General features: G+C 40.1%; 1 protein-coding gene across 2 annotated transcripts in view; it reads left to right on the top strand.

Annotated features, from left to right (window-relative positions):
- The window catches only part of LOC105277046 (lachesin), a 137,229-nt gene that overhangs the window by 69,163 nt on the left and 49,602 nt on the right, over positions 1–18,464 (top strand). The window contains exons 2-3 of one of the 2 annotated variants that reach the window (XM_026968704.1): positions 5,937–6,741; positions 9,406–9,533. The gene's annotated coding sequence lies outside the window, so the exon portion shown is untranslated. The remainder of the gene's footprint in view (positions 1–5,936; positions 6,742–9,405; positions 9,534–18,464) is intronic. The other variant, XM_011335183.3, reaches the window with a different exon arrangement.

Genomic DNA, 18,464 nt, shown 5'->3' with positions numbered 1-18,464 from the left:
CTCCGAAATTCCGCCGCGCTCTCGACGCGCTCTCCGAATGAAAAATCATGAATGAGAAATCCGTTCGAGAGACACTCGCAATCTTTCCGTCATCAGGGTCCTCCTTCAGCGCGCGCTGAATCGGGAGATCCGGTTTCAGATTCTCTAGAACTGTCGCCTCTTTCTTTCCTTCCTCTTTCCATCCCTCGAGTCGCCGATCGGTCGAGGGATTTATTCTAGAGGATCGGTACTTCCTGCCGCCTCGTCAGCAACCCCGCACCGGAGTCGCGCGATCCCCCTTGTCCCGAAATCCCTCCGTTTCCGGTGCGCATGCAGCCACCGGTGGCTGCACAAAGTTACGACGCTACTCTTATTTGCGAGGGCACGGCCGCGTAGTTGGCGAACGTATGTAAATTCGGCTGGTCGTCGCCGGCGGCGTGTCGCACCCCGGAAGTTAGATAAGCGAAAGACGACGCCGATGCCGGGAACCAGCTGGGATACCCCCGAACCAGACGGGACGTGTACTTTGCCACCAGCCGGTCGGTTCCCACTAAACGGCTTGGCTGGCCGACTTGCACGCGACGGGAAATTAGGACGACGAAACGAGACGTGAAGTCAGCTACTTGTGCGATTAGAGATGCTTAACCATGCCAGGGCCAACCGGTAACTACGGAACATACTGATCTCATCGTGCGATGATTGTCGTAATGTTTCCTGATCATAGGTTTGGCTCGAGAGAAGATCAACGCAGTGCAGAATTTTGTAGGTCAATATTATAGTTGTACTAAAATACTGGCAATTTTTAACTGAGAAATTTTATTCTGTGAGTTTTATCTTGATAATTCCGCGCAAAAAATATCGTTTGCTGAAACAAAAATGTGGATTTACATGAGAAATAAATTGATTGTCTATCTGATATCGCGAAGATTAAATGAAACAGAGTCTAAAAGGTTTGATATCTCTGCGCGCTCTTATTTATTAACTGCGGGGAATCCTATTAGTATAACGGCATTTCTTTGTAACTACTAGAGCGAAAGCTTTACTTGAATGAAGTTTGATCGAAAATCGATATCCGGCGTAACAAAATTCCTATAATAAAATTAAGTTGGAGAGATCTGACGAGGTTTGTCGTAATGAAATCTCCGCGTGAGGTTGACAAACAGTTCACATGCCGTAATTAGAAATTTCATATCGTTACGTGCAGTATTGGAAAACAGAAAAGATCATTTTCCTAATTTTTAGCATATCCTAATTTCTCTCGTCTAAAGACTGAGAAATGTGATTTGCTCACATTCAAGCATAAATAGTCGTATTTATACCAGGCGATGGCGTCCTAGAAGCGCAGTTACCTCGCATGACTAAGGTTTCCCTTAGCGCGTTACATAACTCGGGAAACATCCGTGATTAGTGGAATCACAGACTGCGCCGGAAGGACCGGTGACGCGCATTCAGCGAGTTTTCGAAGGACTGCCGTGGTGTACAATATATGTATTTACATATGTACACACGGGGCCGGTACATAAGTCGGGCCAGAGGAGGATGGATCGAGACGCGGATCTCCGTGATGCAGGCCCAAAAAGAACCCGAGGCGATGCCTAACGAGCTTCCTGCAGCGCCGAATCGGGACGCCGATTCTATAGCGGTATTCAGACGCGGATCTCGGCGAGGTACGAGGCACCCGAGACCAACCCTGACAATCGGCAGCTGCCGCAGTTATTGTCTCATGATGCGCTTTCGCGCGGTTTTTGGACCGCTTCAATAAGAGTCGCTCGCCTTTTTCGCCCGGATTTCCATCTTCGACTTCCCTCGGGCGTGCGAGTAGCTTGCGCAAGTGGCCCTTAGATCGAAATCATTTTTTATAGCTAATAAATCGACGTAGTAGAAATTTTTCGTCCGAGAAAAATGCCAATATGATGTGTAATATTGGCTTTATGCTATCATGAATAGCTAGAGGTATGATGGCAGTATTTTGTAATTTTAATGGCTTTGTAATATTTGCTTTATTATTATTACTCGATTATTATTAATTATATAATGTCCTTTATTATAAGAGTATTTTAATTTATCATGACAATAAGGCACGTTTATTTTCAACATCGTGCAATGGTTTGTTTAAGTATCGGCTTTAGCTATGCGACGCCGTACATTATGCGAATATTTAGATCTGGTAATATGCACGAGAATGCAAAAAGCAGTCCCCTAAGACCATTAAGGCCGGCCATTCTTCGCGCAAATAATAGAGGAGGCATTTCGTTTTGCGTTATTATGAAGTTGTATCCTTGAAGACGCGAGTTATCGGCGGAGTACCTTTATTGCGATTGCAGCGAGGTTCCGTCGTGCCGTGGGGGAATCAATAACGGGATACAATGAGTCCTGAGAAATAATAAAAACGTATAACGCATTCTGGACGGATACTCGAGGCAGCCGCGCCCGCGGCCATTGCAGAATTAATTCCCATGCACTCCGCGTTTCCTACTATCGCACACTCTTGCACACGTATACATTCGTGCACATTCAACCGATTATCCTCCTCCATGTCCCGCACTCTCAGAATCGATGCCTATGATCTGGCTATCGAAAAGATATATCCGATATTAAATGTGCATTTCGTCGCAAAAGGATTTAATATCAATGTGACTGAAATAGATCGATCTGCGATGATCAGTCTCATCATAAAATTCGTGATAAGCGCGCTACATATGAATGATAAAAGATTTATAGATTCATGAAATTCTTGAAATTGCAATAAAGTATAATATATATTATATCAGCGCGTGATATAACATATATTACGCGCTGATATAATATGTCTTGAAATTGCAATAAAGTATAATATGTTATATCACGCACTGATATAATATATATCGTTACTATTATAATTTGGAATAGTTTCTCCTAATTAGGAATTCGGCGTCCGCGAAATATGCACGTCCAGATTTCGAGTAGTCGGAATGTGCTTGGCGCGATATAGGCGGATAGGCATATTCTCGGTGCACGTAGTTGTTTCATAAAACTAATGTCGGCCTCCGCACGAGGAACGCACGCATGCGAGTAATAATTTTAAACAGATCCGTAGGATCTCCACGTAGCGGAGAAATTCCCTTTTTCCTTTGGTACACGCTCGCTTTATCGCGGCGATCTAAAATTACCGGAAATTATGCGGAGTGCAAGCCATCTGTAACAACGGCGCCGCATTGTTTGCGCGTGAAAACCGCGTGTGTGTGGAAATATTATTTTTAATCGCCATACGTGGCATATACGACAAACAATAGCGCAGGAAAAAATCCTTTACAGCAATGAGTTTGCATCGCGAGATAGAAAGAGAGAAAAAGAGAGAAAAAAGAGAACAATATGTTCTGTTCCAATAAAATACGTAAATACGAGTTACGATACGATTGATTGATTTTGCGGCGCTCTTTAATTGGTAATTAATTGGTAATTTATCGGTTTCCTCGCTTTTCAGTTGATTTACGTAAATTATTCCACACGACCGTTTTGTTGTAAATATTGTATATAACATATCGAAAGAAATATTTAATGTTATGGGATATTCGATTGATTGGTAAAGCAGAGTTAATTCTTATTTGTAAAATATTAAAGAGCACGCATTTGTGTAATATCAGCTATTACGGTGAGGAGGGAGGTAAAGCGTAAAATACAATTTTGACACAAAGATATGATTGAGTGAAACGTTCGTGAACCGAAGTATTTAAGCAATTTATTCAAGAATGCCAATTTTAACGGACATCAAAGGCATATTTTTGTTATTTATTGTAACTTTGTTCCATTTTGAAAAATAGTTTGCATCGTTTAGCTGCGCGTATACATTCTTATCGATTATTTATTTTAATTTTGCATTTAACCATCTGTAACGCAGCAGAATATTTTTCGTTCAAATACGTAATGCAAATTGTTTTCCTCTGTCACTCCAAGAATAAGTACAAGATATTGTAGATCGAGATGCGGTCTATAATAGGACAGTCAGCGTGACATTATTTTATAACGCGTAATCATGCCGTAATCATGTACAATTCCATATCATCGGCGTTCGATGCGGATGCGGGTGAATATGCGCTTGATTACCTATTTGCATTTTTGATTGTACGACTGTAAATCAATTTAAAGCGGTGCCTCCGTTCTCTCGCGCCGACTGCGCTTCCGTCGTAATTCAGCGTGCTCTGACACGCGCATTTCGTCGCGATTGTCCGAGAGCATTATCTCCGTCAAACAACAATATTTAAGGCAAACGGTCCTGTCGCTTGATGCAAATATCCCAAAATCTGATTTTATGTGTTATTTATCGAGAAATGATATGATTATTATGACAGTGCGATATCGCGATTTATATACAGGGTGAGGCACCTAAAACAGGCCACCTGAATATCTCGGCTGTTATTGGTGATAGAAAAAAATGTGTCAGACCAAACTTGCATGGTTTCGAGGGACACATAATTTGTTCTAAATAATTTTTTATTAGGTGGACGCGTAGAGGTCATATAAAGGTCAACTTCGTTTTTTTAAATGGTATGATATGTTTTTTTACGTACCATCTAGTAGAGCGTTTGAAGATGCGCACATTGATCTACGGGTCAAACTCATTCAAGGTCACTGAAGGCTAAAATTTCTAAGTGCTAGAACTTTTTCATTTCTGAGTTTACGGTATTTTCAATAGCAGAGAACTCTAGGCAATATAAAAAATATAGATATCAACAACTCAGAACTTCTCGGAAAAGAAAAAATTTCTAACGGCTAGAACTTTTTCATTTCTGAATTTACGGTATTTTCAATAGCAGAGAACTCTAGGCAATATAAAAAATAATGATAACAACAACAACTCAGAACTTCGCGGAAAAAGAAAAAATTTTTAAGGTCTAGAACTTTTTCATTTCTAAGTTTACAGTATTTTTAATAACAGAAAACTCTAGGCAATATAAAGTAAATTATTTTCCCTTGCAGTTGGCTTTCAGTGACCTTGAATGATTGTGACCCGTAGATCAATGTGCGCATCTTCAAACGCTCTACTAGATGGTACGTAAAAAAACATATACCATTTAAAAAAACGAAGTTGACCTTCATATGATCTCTACGCGTCCACCTAATAAAAAACTATTTAGAACAAATTATGTGTCCCTCGAAACCATGCAAGTTTGGTCTGACACATTTTTTTCTATCACCAATAACAGCCGAGATATTCAGGTGGCCTGTTTTAGGTGCCTCACCATGTATAATGAGTAAGTATATGAAAGTATTAAATCTCTTATGAATTGGAATTGTGTATTAAGAAGACTCAAGTTTATGTATTTTTCTGTTGCGTAATATATTTGAATAATAAGTTCTTGGGTGGATTTCTATAGCGTGCATAAAGCGTATAAAATTTACAATGATACGATTGTGGCAATTACAGGTAATAGCAATTATAAATATTTTCAGTTGTTATATTCCCATTGCAAAGGTGCAATCTTTTGATTGTAGTATTACGAATCGCTTTGAATGGCTGAATGGCGTAATAATACTGCGGGCAGAAAGGCAATCTCATTGCGGTATCAACCGCCTTTATTTGCAGGGAAATGTACTTTCGTTTATTGTAAAATGTTTCTTGTACGTTTGCCCTTTTCTTCTCCAAGACATTTTAGAATATTGCAGTCGCGACGGTTAAAACAGAATCTGAATAAAATGATGAAACGAACATAAACGTAGCAAATGTCGCGTTACGTCTTAAATCCCTCGCCATTAAAACAAGAGTAGGTAGTATTTAAATATAATGCTTGTTCATGATATTTAGTGACTCAGAATATTAAATGCGAAATACTAGAGGAGTATTATGAAACAAAATAATTTGTTGAGGACTATTTCCATCCCAATTAATGTATAATTGAGTACGCTATAAAAAATGATACGAATTAGTCAATAAGTGGTACCAATTTTTTATCCATTGTTCTCTATTTGTTGTTAAAAAGATGGAAAGACGGACAAAGAATTGGACCAGCGTGCAAAGATGCGATTGTGAAAGTGTGAACCATCGGACTATGGAATTGGATGAAGGGATGGACGAATCGAAAGAGACATGGCAAATAAAAGATGAAGGAGAAAACCGAGAAAAGCGCAAGTGTCAGAGAAGAGCGCTCAACAGAGAAATGAAAAATTGAAGATGCACCAACAGCGAAGAAAATAGCAGCGAGAATTTGAAGAGACGAGAATGACATATCAAAGAATCCAGAGAGAACGATGTCGAAGAACACACAACTGAAACGCGGAACACAAAGCGCCCGGAAAAATGTGGAAAGCTGCAAAAGGGAGACAAAGGCCGCGCGAATAAAAAACGGAGATGAAAACTTATATGGCGCATTTAACGTTTCACGCGACTTTCCGTCTAACTTTCCGTCGTTGAGCGCGATTCCTGCGTTACATGAATGAAACTAAGTCGGTCGGTCATATCCACTAAATGCGGATGCGAATACGAAATAAAGGATAAGTAATGCGACGAGCAGAAATAATGAAAAAAGAAGCAACAAGCAAAATTCGCGGATAAAAGCAGAGTGGGATGTAACACGGATAAAAGAATGGAAATCTACTTGCTTGGGCGCGGATCTCTCGCGCAAAGAAGGGGTGAAAACGCGGAGTAATAAAGCGAACAGCCAACCGGACAAAGCCGTGCAAAAATTAATCGCGTAAAATTAAATCGTGGAAATTATTAGAGATTTTTTTTCTAACAACGCGCGCTGAAACAGAAAGAAAGCAAGAGGAGACTGCGTCGCGCACAAAGTAAGTGAAAGAGATATAAAAATGTAGGCAGCAGGCAGTGAGGAGAAAAGAGTAAAAAGTAAAAAATGTGGCAAGAGCGAAAGAGGGAAAGATACGAGGTAGAGAGGAAAAACGTGAAATGCTCGTTTTTATCTCGTAAGAGCACGCACGATGCCGTTTGCTCTACATCTTAATATGATCACCAAGCATAAAGCCATATCAAAAGTCATACGCGGAAAATTGCTTAGAGATAATTGAATGGTTTTATGGGGCCGCGCTGCGGCACGGGTATCCCGCGATGAGGATCATTTCCGCCGGAAATTTCTACGGTTACTGTAACACGCGCTACGGTAACGGTAGAAATTTATTTGTAACGTGACGCTTAATTATAACGAGTAATGCGAACTTAAGAGAGATGAGAGTAACATTGACATTAATGATAATAACGTACAGTCATAGGCACGGAGGTCACAACCTCTGTGCCTATGACTGTACGTTCTAATACACCTTCTCTTGAGAATGAAACTGCTGACGTCATTTTATAATGGCACGATTAACTACCTTCAGATATTGAAATTTTATTATACATATATAGTTGAATTATTAATAAATTTAATTTATTACTTTATTAATAAATTTAATTAAATTATTGTATAACTGCATAAAGTTTTTATAATTTTTAATTTTCTCTATCTTTACATTTAAAAGCGCGATTAAAGAATAGTTACAGATGTAGGTGCTGCAAGTAGTCCAATATTATACTTATTAAAAATCTTTCTTTTACATATGTCTCTCTCTCTCTCTCTGTCTCTTTCATCTGAGATCTCTGGCAACCAAATGAATGCTTGCGATAGAGTTAGATACGGCAATCACGAACAATTAAGCATTCTCTTTGCAATTACAATCTATGCTGCAGATTAGACTACGAAAAGGGAATGAGTAACGACATTAATTTAAGAGTATTAATCCGACAAACATAAGTAATTCCAAATTAATTACACATTGAAAATGTCAGGGTTTCGAACACGCTCCCCGGCAGATTCATTCTGCCCATCGGACGCATCAAATATTTAATTTTAATTTGATATTCTTTCCGGTCTGAAAATATGTGTACCTCGCAATTTTGTCGAAGTGTTTCACAAAGGCAACGATAATTGCCGGTATCGCGATGCAGATTATCGTGCGCCACCGCGTCAATGCGACAATTCAAGCAGCTTGAAATCAACTATATATCCGATTACAAACTTTCCAAGCTTTGTATAACCGCTCGCGCGGGAGCTATCGATAGCAACAACGCGGACGAGGAGGGGTTTAATTAACACGGAGATCAGGTCGGGCAGTCGAATTGGAAATTACTGGCGCGGAGTCGCGGGTAAGGTTAATCCCCGGAAAGCCCGGCTCTCTCTCTCTCTCTTTCTCCACTCCTGCAAACGAGAAAGGGGATGAGATGCGGAGAGAAAGCAGAAGAGATAAAACGAGACAGCTCTCCGCGAATCGAGACGGCTTCGAGTTTATAGATACGACGTCCCTCGAATGTGCGAGGGCGACGGCCACCTAATTCGCATCTAAAGCGCCGAAGGCTGCCGCGGGACGGCTTTAAATATGTAACGGATCCGTCTTCGTACTGCGCCGGAAATGCGGATGCTCGCCGCTTATACTCCCAAGGAAGTCGGGCCGTGCACAACGGCGCGGATATTCGCCGCGAGTCCGAGGATTTATGGTCCCGATGATCTTCGCGCGGCAAGCTGATTGATACGAACCGACATCTCATTTTACTTTTATTCCGTGAATAGACAGCGTTCCAACCGCGCGAAGGATGTGCTCCGCAAGACTTTTGAATAAAAATTTAAAGAAATATCGCTGAAACGAATGCGAGATGTGCATTACAAATTCCGCTAAAGTAGTAATGCAGAGGTGTCTCGGTTAATGCTAATTTAAGAGATACAAGAAATATGTTAAAGATATCACGTATAAGTTTTTATAATTTGCACGAGCACAGGTAGAGCGTTGTTTATTGGTACTTTGGGTAACGGCCGTTGCCAATCGCGTCATTGGCTTTTTCGGAGTTAATAAATCTTACGATCGACAGATCCTTTACGGCGGCAAAACTTTTCGATCGCAAAGATCTCAGCTGTATCACAGTTCGAAACGCGAGGTTTTCTCAACGGATCGACCGACTCCGCGTGACAGCCACAACGCACGTTGCACGCGCGCATTCGAAAGTATTGGACGCGTGGTAAAACTGGCGCAGCTCGACCTAAATACCGGGGAGAACCGAAATTTCCGGATTGAATTTTTCGCCGGCGGATTGGGGTTCCGCGTTCGCAATTATTAAAGAACGGCGTACGTAGTTTTTGCTGCTGCGCGCATTACCGACGAGAGGGATTTTAGGTCGCGTGAAAGAGTAACGTTCTGGGTTCTCCGAAAATGCGAGCTTCCTGAGTATTGTCCGCTCGATTGGAAACACACACATCCACATCATAAGAATATTATAAAACCTGATAATTTAAGAATAAGAATAAGATAAGAAGATCTTGCGTTGTCCTGTGCATTTTATATTATTGCGAATCAAGATAACTGACGTTATTGTAATAGATAAATGATTACTTCCAAATATAATAAATACCATCAGTACTACGATCATTTTGACACTGAATGAACGTAGAATTGTTTTTGTTCTCGCAGGTCAGCATGAGCAGGAAAGACTTTTAGCGACAAACGGGACGCGAAGCTGAGAACGCATGCCTAAATCAGTCTGGAAAGCGGATAACTTGCTGGTAAGCGGCTAACGGGTCACTTCTAGGGGATAATAGGTAAGTCTAGGACGTAAGCGTCTCGAGTATATCTGCACTGCGGAGGAGAGAACTCTCGGAAGTGGGATTTAAATATCATTCGGAACGTCGGCCGAGTATAACTATCGCGCTAATGAGAAACCTTCCGCGCCGGTTAAGATTTAAAAAAAAGAATCTCGCGACACGCTGTCACGGGTAATTAGTTATCGAACGACTAGAATCATCGCTCTTGCGCTCTTGCGCTCGTCAATGAATGGCTGCTTCGGTCCAGAAAAACGAGACGTCGTTTTATAGACGGGCTCCTGCCCGCTGCGGAATGTAATGTCAAGGGTTTAATAAAGCAGGAGAGAGCGCACTCAAAATACACGCACAACGCACACATACGTATGCACACGTACACACTCGCAATTTGCGAGTTCGCATAATCGATGTATCGCCGCTGGTCATATTGAAGGGATCCTTGCCGTAGCGCTCGCGCACGTTATCGCGTGCCCGCCCGCTCGCTCGGGCTCCCTCGTTCCGGGCTCGTATTAATGGGGTATTCATGCATTACCGGGTTCTCTAATATAATCTAGAACGCAGTATCGCAGCGTCTGTCTACATTAAATTGAGATGCGTCGCGGGGAATCGCGCATAAAACGGCGCAAGTGCGGGAGTCCGCCGCGCCTGTTTACGATTGATCCCTCGTATCGAGTCGCGCATCGCGATGCTGAGTATGCAAGTATATCGGTGCATTGGTGTAATTAAATAATTGCGCGCGAGACCACTTTCGGGGGCATCGATAACCGTCCACGCCGGTCTCACCTCGACATTTCGCGGGTTATTCAGTTTTAACGGCAACGTGCGGGTGCACGCCGCGCGTCACGGCGTTGCGCAAACGCCCCACCGCAATTCGGCACACGCCAGGACCAGGGTAGATTTCACCTATGGTAAATTGGTACTCGCACGTTGGTATTCACATTCACGATGAAGCACGCACGTATTCACACACACACACACACACGAACGAACGAACGATAGGCTCGCATCCTCCCTCACGTGAGATAGGATGAGAGCGATGCTCGCGGAGTCGGCGATAAAGAGCGCCGAAGGGTTGGAAAAGGGCGCCGAGGGCCAACTTCGCAGACAGTTTAAACGCTCTGCTCGGAAATCCGCCCACTCCAGCAGGCGCACGAATACGAGTGGTATACTACTTGACCGTACGAGTGGAGGCTGAACAGCGAATATCTTCGATAATCGCGCGGAAAGTTCGGCCGCGTGCTCCGGCGAGCCCACGTGTTGTTACGAGCGGGGGCTTTTAATAGATATTTATGAATTATAACTGAACCGAAGCAAAACAGAAAGTAAATTAAGCTCTCATTATTGGAAATAGAAAATCCATTTTTAATCGCGCACGTGATGGAGCTTGCGCGCTTGGTTTTTGTGCAATTTTATTTGAATCGTGAAAATTTATTCTTATTATATATGAAGATTTCTGCTGATGTCAGAGGGTGAAAGATGGATAATTATTCGTGCATGATGCATATATAGTAATGTTTTATACTGAAAATATTGTCTATTTGGAAATATATTCTACTACTTTTTTTATTAGTCTGTTCGTCTTCGCTATTGCAAGGAAACGTAAAAATTTATGTCTTTGTGTTTTTTCTAGTTGCATAAAAATTATTCTTTAAATATGTTATATAATATACACATATACAAAAAAGGGATTATTACAATATTAAATAGATTAGTTAGATATGACCACAGCAATAACTGAATGGATAATGTGAAGATTAAAATACGCACATATTTAATATGCATGGAAAATTAATAGCTGGCTTGATCAAATGAAATTTCGTTCGAATACTGTCGATACTATGACCAACGATATTGAGAACGCATTATTGAAATCGAAATTTTAGTGACTTTCAATTCAGCTGTTTACATGTATGTGCGTTTGTTCCTTGATTTCTTCAAAAATAATATTTATCGATCTCTATCTTGGTACTGCATATCTTCTGTAATTTAGATACACTTCAAGTAAGCTAAATTTGAATTTTTTATAAGAAAAATGATATTAGAGTAAAGAATAAATATTAATATAAATTGTTTTCTATAACTTTATAATCTTTACTCAAGATATTTTCATATCCAATATTATATGCATGTACAAAAATATGTACCACTGTTTTCGATATATTTATTCGTATTTAAAGTTATTATTGGCAGTTAAATAAATGTTTCGCGACATTCAATACAAAATTCATTACCGCCTACAATCACACGGACGGTTTGCGATTTTCGGAGAAATTCGTAAAAATTATGTGATATCCACGACGAATTTATATCGCGAACGGACGACAACGCTCGCTGATCGATGAATTGCCAGCAAATTGAGTTCGGTCGACACGTTTTCAAGCCGATATTATTGCGGTAGTCAAACCGACTGCTTTTATTGTCTGTACTAACTGCAACGGATTTCCCGCCGACGAAGGGGCCATCGGTAGGACGAAATAATTACCTACATCGCGCATATTTACAGCACGCGCAAGGTTCGATACGTTTTAACCGACACGTGATTTCGTGCGCTATGCATTTTCATCAATTTCGCGCATATTCGAGCTGCTCGCCGGTGCGTAATAGCGAAGCGTGATGGAATGTGTTCGTCAATTTATCATATAGCAAAATATACCATCGTCTGTTATAATCCTTGAAAAAACATCGATGATATCAACAAATGAATAGAAATAAATAATGATCATTAATTCTTCATAACGTAATGTGCGTTAAAAATTTTTAATTAACGATTCACAGCAGAGAGAACGGTTTACAAAGGCGTAATTCCGCGCGAAGTATCAAAAAATTGAGTAACAATGTAGAATCGAAATAAATAAATGCGTCCTATTGGAATATGTTGATATCCAAGTACACATTTACTGTAGCGTAATGCAGGTCGTAACGATATTATTGCACATGCAACATGCCAGCTAGATTACGCTCAATTTCTGGCGGTAGCGATCGCTGTCAACATTTTAATATCAGCCGTACATTTCCGGAGCGATATGTATAGTGATTGCCGGATTATTGTCGAAATTAAATTCCAATGACAATACAATATCAGTAACATTCTCACTTTTCCATTCAGCGACCGCAGTATTATTGCCAGAATGAAATTTTGAACGATAATGTAATATCGGTATTATTCTCGCACTTTTCCGTCGTGCGCGACCGCGGGATTATTATTCAAAATTAAATTTCGACGAGTGTCTACGTAATCGTCGCGATATGTGCGCAGAGCCAGCCGCTGGCGTTACAATCGTACGTTTCAGCGATATTGCAAGTCCGATTGATCGCGCGAGCGAATGCATCGATACGCGCCCGTTCTGCTACGGTTCCATAAATTTTCTTCCCTCTCAGGTGCTTATCGATTCATTGGCCAAGTAAAAAGCGTAAACGTGGTGGAGCGCGTAATGTGGTGGCGCAGCCCCGGCAATCTATCTATTTTTACATTATTTTCTCGTTACTGAAATTTCTCGTTATCGAGACCGTAATTCGTCCGGATGCCCGACTTCCGCCTCAAACTCGTCTTAATTCACGCGCTGATTTTTTTCTCGTATTTCACGGAATGCGTTCATTTGCAGCGCATCGTAAGTCCCGAACGTTTCACGCAGTTTTCAGAATTACGGAAAAATGTCTCTTGCATTTAGTAAAAACTGTGATAATGAAATAAATATTAATATCTAATTAGTAAAATGTTGGCAAAGAAATATTATGTAGGAATAGAATATTGATTTCTGCGGATTCGTTGAAAGATTCATAGAAAAATTGACAGAGGGATGAAAGTTAATTCTGTAACGTATATTAGCAGGTAATATTCAACTTATAATTATAACAGTGTGTACTGATCTTGCCGCGCGCGTGTGTCAGGCGACTCAAACACCGCAGAATGGAGTTTCCGTAAGTTCATCGTGGTCCAACCGGAAATTCCGCCGTTCTAATTGAAGTTCGCCAACACGCGTGACAGCTACGAGTAACCGTGCTTTCCACTCGTTCCTATCATACGACCCTTTCCGAACGCGACGATAACGACAAATACAAAACCTAACAACCCTATCGATAGCACCGCCGCCACAATGGCATTGTGCTCGGACACCGCCAACCTTTTGACTTCGATGGACCTATACTCTCTAGTGCGACCTGAAGATAACCCTTTCATCTGAATACGTCTGAATACATTCCGTAGACTTTTGTGTAAAGCCAGGTGACAATGTCGTACGAACAAGGGAACTTTATGTGTGCAGAAGCACGAGCTCGTACTAAAAAATGGAATTTATTTCTCTTATGACTAAATCATGTGAAAATCATATGAAAATCATGTGACAAGAACGGAACATGTGTCCGCTTGTAATAATTTTAAAAGATTACTTTATTTATTTGAAATAAATTAATGATGTTTATAAAATATTGTAGTAATTGTATAAAATATTGTGATTGTAGAAATATTTTTATATTTAATTAACACGTTCCCTGTCGTGTATACCATTTTCGATACACGCTCATTTTCACGCCAAGTGATATTTTTATCGTTGATAAAGTACAAGGAAATAATTGTTGGTACCACTATTACATGATGATGTTTGTTACGTTGCATCAAGTTTCGTTATTTACTCTACTAAAAAATAAATTTCTAGAACACAAAAAGTAAAAAAAATAGATAATTTTTAAAAACTTTATTTATCAAACTCTATAATATGTATCGTTTTGGTACACGTGGCCTAAAAATGACAACTACTCGAAACCGGCTTGGCAGGGAACATGTTAAATGATACAATAATGTAATATCAGTAGTATTAGCATTAAAATTAAATCGTTTAATATATCCAGCGGGAGATATGTAGGCAGTAATTTGCTGATGTTGAAATGGGATTTTTGTGCTTTGAATTTTGCACTAGATTGACTCTAAGATTAGATAATGACCCGGTTCGAATTTTCATCTGATTAATGCCATTGCGATAACTGTGTAATGCAGTGATTATACGCGACCGTAATTTCGATATTTGCGCGGACCATCCGTGACTTCCGCAGGCGCGCGTGTGCGCAGCAAATATTATGCCAATAATTACACGTTAAAATGATGCTTAATATTGAATCCGCGTTGGTAATAACCAAAAGCATATCGAAATTTGCGCCGCATATTTGCGAGATTTTATATTACTAAAAAGCCAAAACGCTACCGTCCACTCTGTCGTTTATCCTATCTCCTAATTATCAAGAGAATTCTGATACAACTATTGCATTATTTATGCTTCGATATTACGATTGCACGATCAAAACAATTAATTGGATGCGCTCAGTTTAAAAGCAGTTGCAGTTATACGTCGCTGATCGCCGAGATCACATGCCGCGTGACGCTTGACAGCCTCGAAAATTGTCTCCCGTTGATGGCTGATCGCCGGGACTCGTCATCGACGGTCACAACTGCCGTCAAGTTACAGGGGGGACTCAATCCATTCGGTCAGAGTCGATTTCCATTATCGAGCATAGGATCAGAGGGTGGCGCTTTGACGGACGTGCCTCAACAGGCTGACGGAGAGTATCGGGGACGATTCCGGCAGCATCGTATTTATGGGGACGCGCGGCGTGTGTAATAGCTCCAGGGGATATAGGATAGAACGTAACTCAGCATCAGGAGAGCCGGCCTGGTCCCGGCCTCCATCTCCCCTGTCCACTGTATTCCCGTAATCCGGGGCAACACGCTCGTCTCTCCGTACACCATCACCGGCCGCCACCACCGCCATCGCTCCATAGATATAGCCGCGTGAGGCTACAACCGCGAGCGTTCCACTTGCCAGTTACTTTGAGGTCGGCATAGACCAGCCCTTGACGGGGGAGAGTATGGTCCCCCCCGTTTACACCCCGGCGAATCCTTCCCGGTCTGCCCCTGTCCACTCGGACGCGATAGCATCTTAATCGTGCTAATTCGCGCTCACCCATCACGGGCCGGACACCGGGTATACCGTGTTACCGGCGACGCCGGGATTTTGAGGCTTTAGCCCCTGCGAGCAGGATCCAAATTTAATATCAAAGCCTGGGGACGCGTCGGTCGGTGCATCCGCCGACCGATCGTAAAACTGATTTCTCGCCGTTTTATTCGAGGTATTGTGAAGGTATTCTCAATGCACTATTTTGAAAATGATTCGTTATCGCGTCTGGCTCTCGATAAAAATGGCATTCTTTCGTTTATTGACCAAAAAATCTTTTTTCTCTCCAATATTCTCTGTAAATAATGTACATTTGTTGACATCAAAAATGTTTCGTTGATTTAGAAAATTTGTTATCGTTGGTTGGAAAATAGAAGAATAGAAGAAGATAGAATGTTGTATATACAAATAAAACATGTATATTTGATTTATCTATTATAGATAGTAATATGCAAGATGTTTGAAGTATTCTTTGCAACATTTTAGAATAAAAATTTGTATTTCTTTCTCTCTGAAACGTTCTGATACTGAAATCTGTTTGTGCTTTTAAATATAAATTATAATATTTATTGTTTAAAACACCGAAATAATTCACTGAAATTGTTGAGACTTTAATGCATATAACACTCGGTTATATTCGGCAACGTAAATTCCTGAAATAAACAGACAAAACAGTATCATTTCCAGTATTGTAAATTATATAGGAAAGCACACCGGAGTCTCTCTAAATCGAGAACGAAATGGCAAAATGGAATAAACTATGTAAGTTCAGTAACCTTTTGTATCTTGATCAGAAACCAATGGCTAAATATGTATTTAAATAGTAGATAGAATATAATGCAAAATGTAATGTAATAATAATAATTGCTAATTATCTGCATTTCTCAAAAATTAGAACTATGATATTGCATAAATGAAAAGATCACGAAAGTAAGGAGATCTCACGGGAACCGTTTACGATTTACGTGAAATATGATAAGAAAAAGGCGATTTTTCATCCCAAACGAGAAAAAAAGACGTAACTGTGAATCATATATTCAGAAGTCGTGTAATTAATAGTTTATCTTGTGAATAACATAACATGCAATTAAAAAAGAATCAACTAGTAAAATCTGAAAATTTGTATCATTAAAAGGAAAATTACTCCTGTTAATTATAGAAGAAAACAATTTACTGCTTTAAGTAATTAAATATGCTTTTAATATTATTTATTTATGACAAAGCGTTATACACGATAAAGTTCTTTCTGAGAAATATTTGTTTTGATTGCCACATCCGTTTTCCGTTATGCGCAATGCAAACGGAAAAGTTCTCCATGAGTCCATATTACTTCTGATTGAAGGAAAGTTAGAAATCGGTATAAGAATGGAAACTTTGCTCTCTAGAAAGTTATTCAAAGTCGGTACTGAGTATCGAGACTCTTTCCCTTCATCTAAGAAATCGAAGATTACGTACTATAAAGCGAATTATGATTGTATTGCATTAAGAAGCTCTGTAAATTTTCAATTAGCGTGCCCTCCTTATAATGAAATTAAGTGATTACAGTGATCTAATAAAAATATTTGCGATAAAATAGCTTGCATATTACATAGAGATTTGCAGATTACATAGAGAGTACATCTATTATCGTATGTACATGTGCGGTACTTCATTTTTATATCTTTACTGCTTAAATACCTCATTTCATGTTCGATCTTGTTATATTTTCTATTCACCTCACAAAAATATTTTATAGTAATTGAATTGAATAAAATTCGATTTGTATCGAGCCTGACTAACAGATATCCAATTTCTTATCAAGTGTCGGAGAAGATTTAATAAGATTCTGCGATACATATGATTATGATGCCATTCGAAAATATCCCGACCCGCTGCGGGGCTGCGCGGATACGAACTTCAGTAATTATCGGAGACGTAATGTCTTTACCAAAGTGCCGAACCTAAAAGCATCGTGAAGCATCCGTCCGGAAAGTATGAAGTAGGGGGGCTGTAACTAAATCGCCTTACGGCTCGCTACGAATGATGTTCAGGCGTAACGTAAGTACCGGCGACAGCTCGGTAAATCCGATACGGCGAACATTGTCCTCCGGGAGTCATCTTACTTCACGTTAACCTCGATCCGCGAAAGGATCACACGAGTACTTCGTGAAACACGTTAGTAACGCAAGGCATGGACTCTCCCCTTATCTCCTGGAGAAAGCGTAAACGTTTACAACTTGATTCTGGACGAAGGCGAGAAATTCCGTGACACCTCTCGCGTTGCTCCGGCTCGATTTTCCATCGAATGAGATATATAGCTCTTTGGTTCCACTTTCATTGCGTGAAATTTTAATGGTAAGTTCTTTGATGAATATGCAGTCAATTTCTCCTTCGTGAAAATATTCAACCTCATGGGAAAATGGGTGAGTTTATTACTTATACCAACTTTGGAGATTTTAATTTTAAATATCTTCGCGCGACTAAACCTTAAATGAAATCCCGGCGATGACAAAATCCACTCAGGATTATTTGACAAACAGGACCGTTTACCTGGATTCCTGAAACTTGAATCGCGAAAATCCAATTTCTAATACTAAACGCCTTCAGAATTAGGCGTTTCTCGGAGTAATCTCGGAAGAGAAAAAGAAACCTTGGAATAATAAAACTGTCACGAAAATTTGATTTATTCGAAATGGGTAAATTTTTATGTAAGATTAATACAGTAGAATATTGAACTTTATGATTGCATTTATATATTACATGCACGACGCAACTACATTTTCCAAAGTTCTTCATTTTATGTATGTTATTTAATAATCCATACTGTATAACATGTGTAGAAGAATATTTATTGATTTGCATCCGATATACGACTTGAATATCCGTCTCAGAAATTCATTGCTGGAATATAGAGTTCTCGATGGGACATCGAATATGCAAACGCGATGAAATTATTATAAAAGTTAGTCGAGAGAGAGAGAGAGGGAAGAAGAGAGAATTTCTGCCACTT

This window comes from Ooceraea biroi, chromosome 3 (genome assembly GCF_003672135.1).
Source record: "Ooceraea biroi isolate clonal line C1 chromosome 3, Obir_v5.4, whole genome shotgun sequence".
In the NCBI taxonomy this organism is placed as follows: Eukaryota; Metazoa; Arthropoda; class Insecta; order Hymenoptera; family Formicidae; genus Ooceraea; species Ooceraea biroi.
The sequence above is the reverse complement of the archived record's forward strand: the minus strand, read 5'-3'. Positions and strand labels throughout refer to the sequence as shown.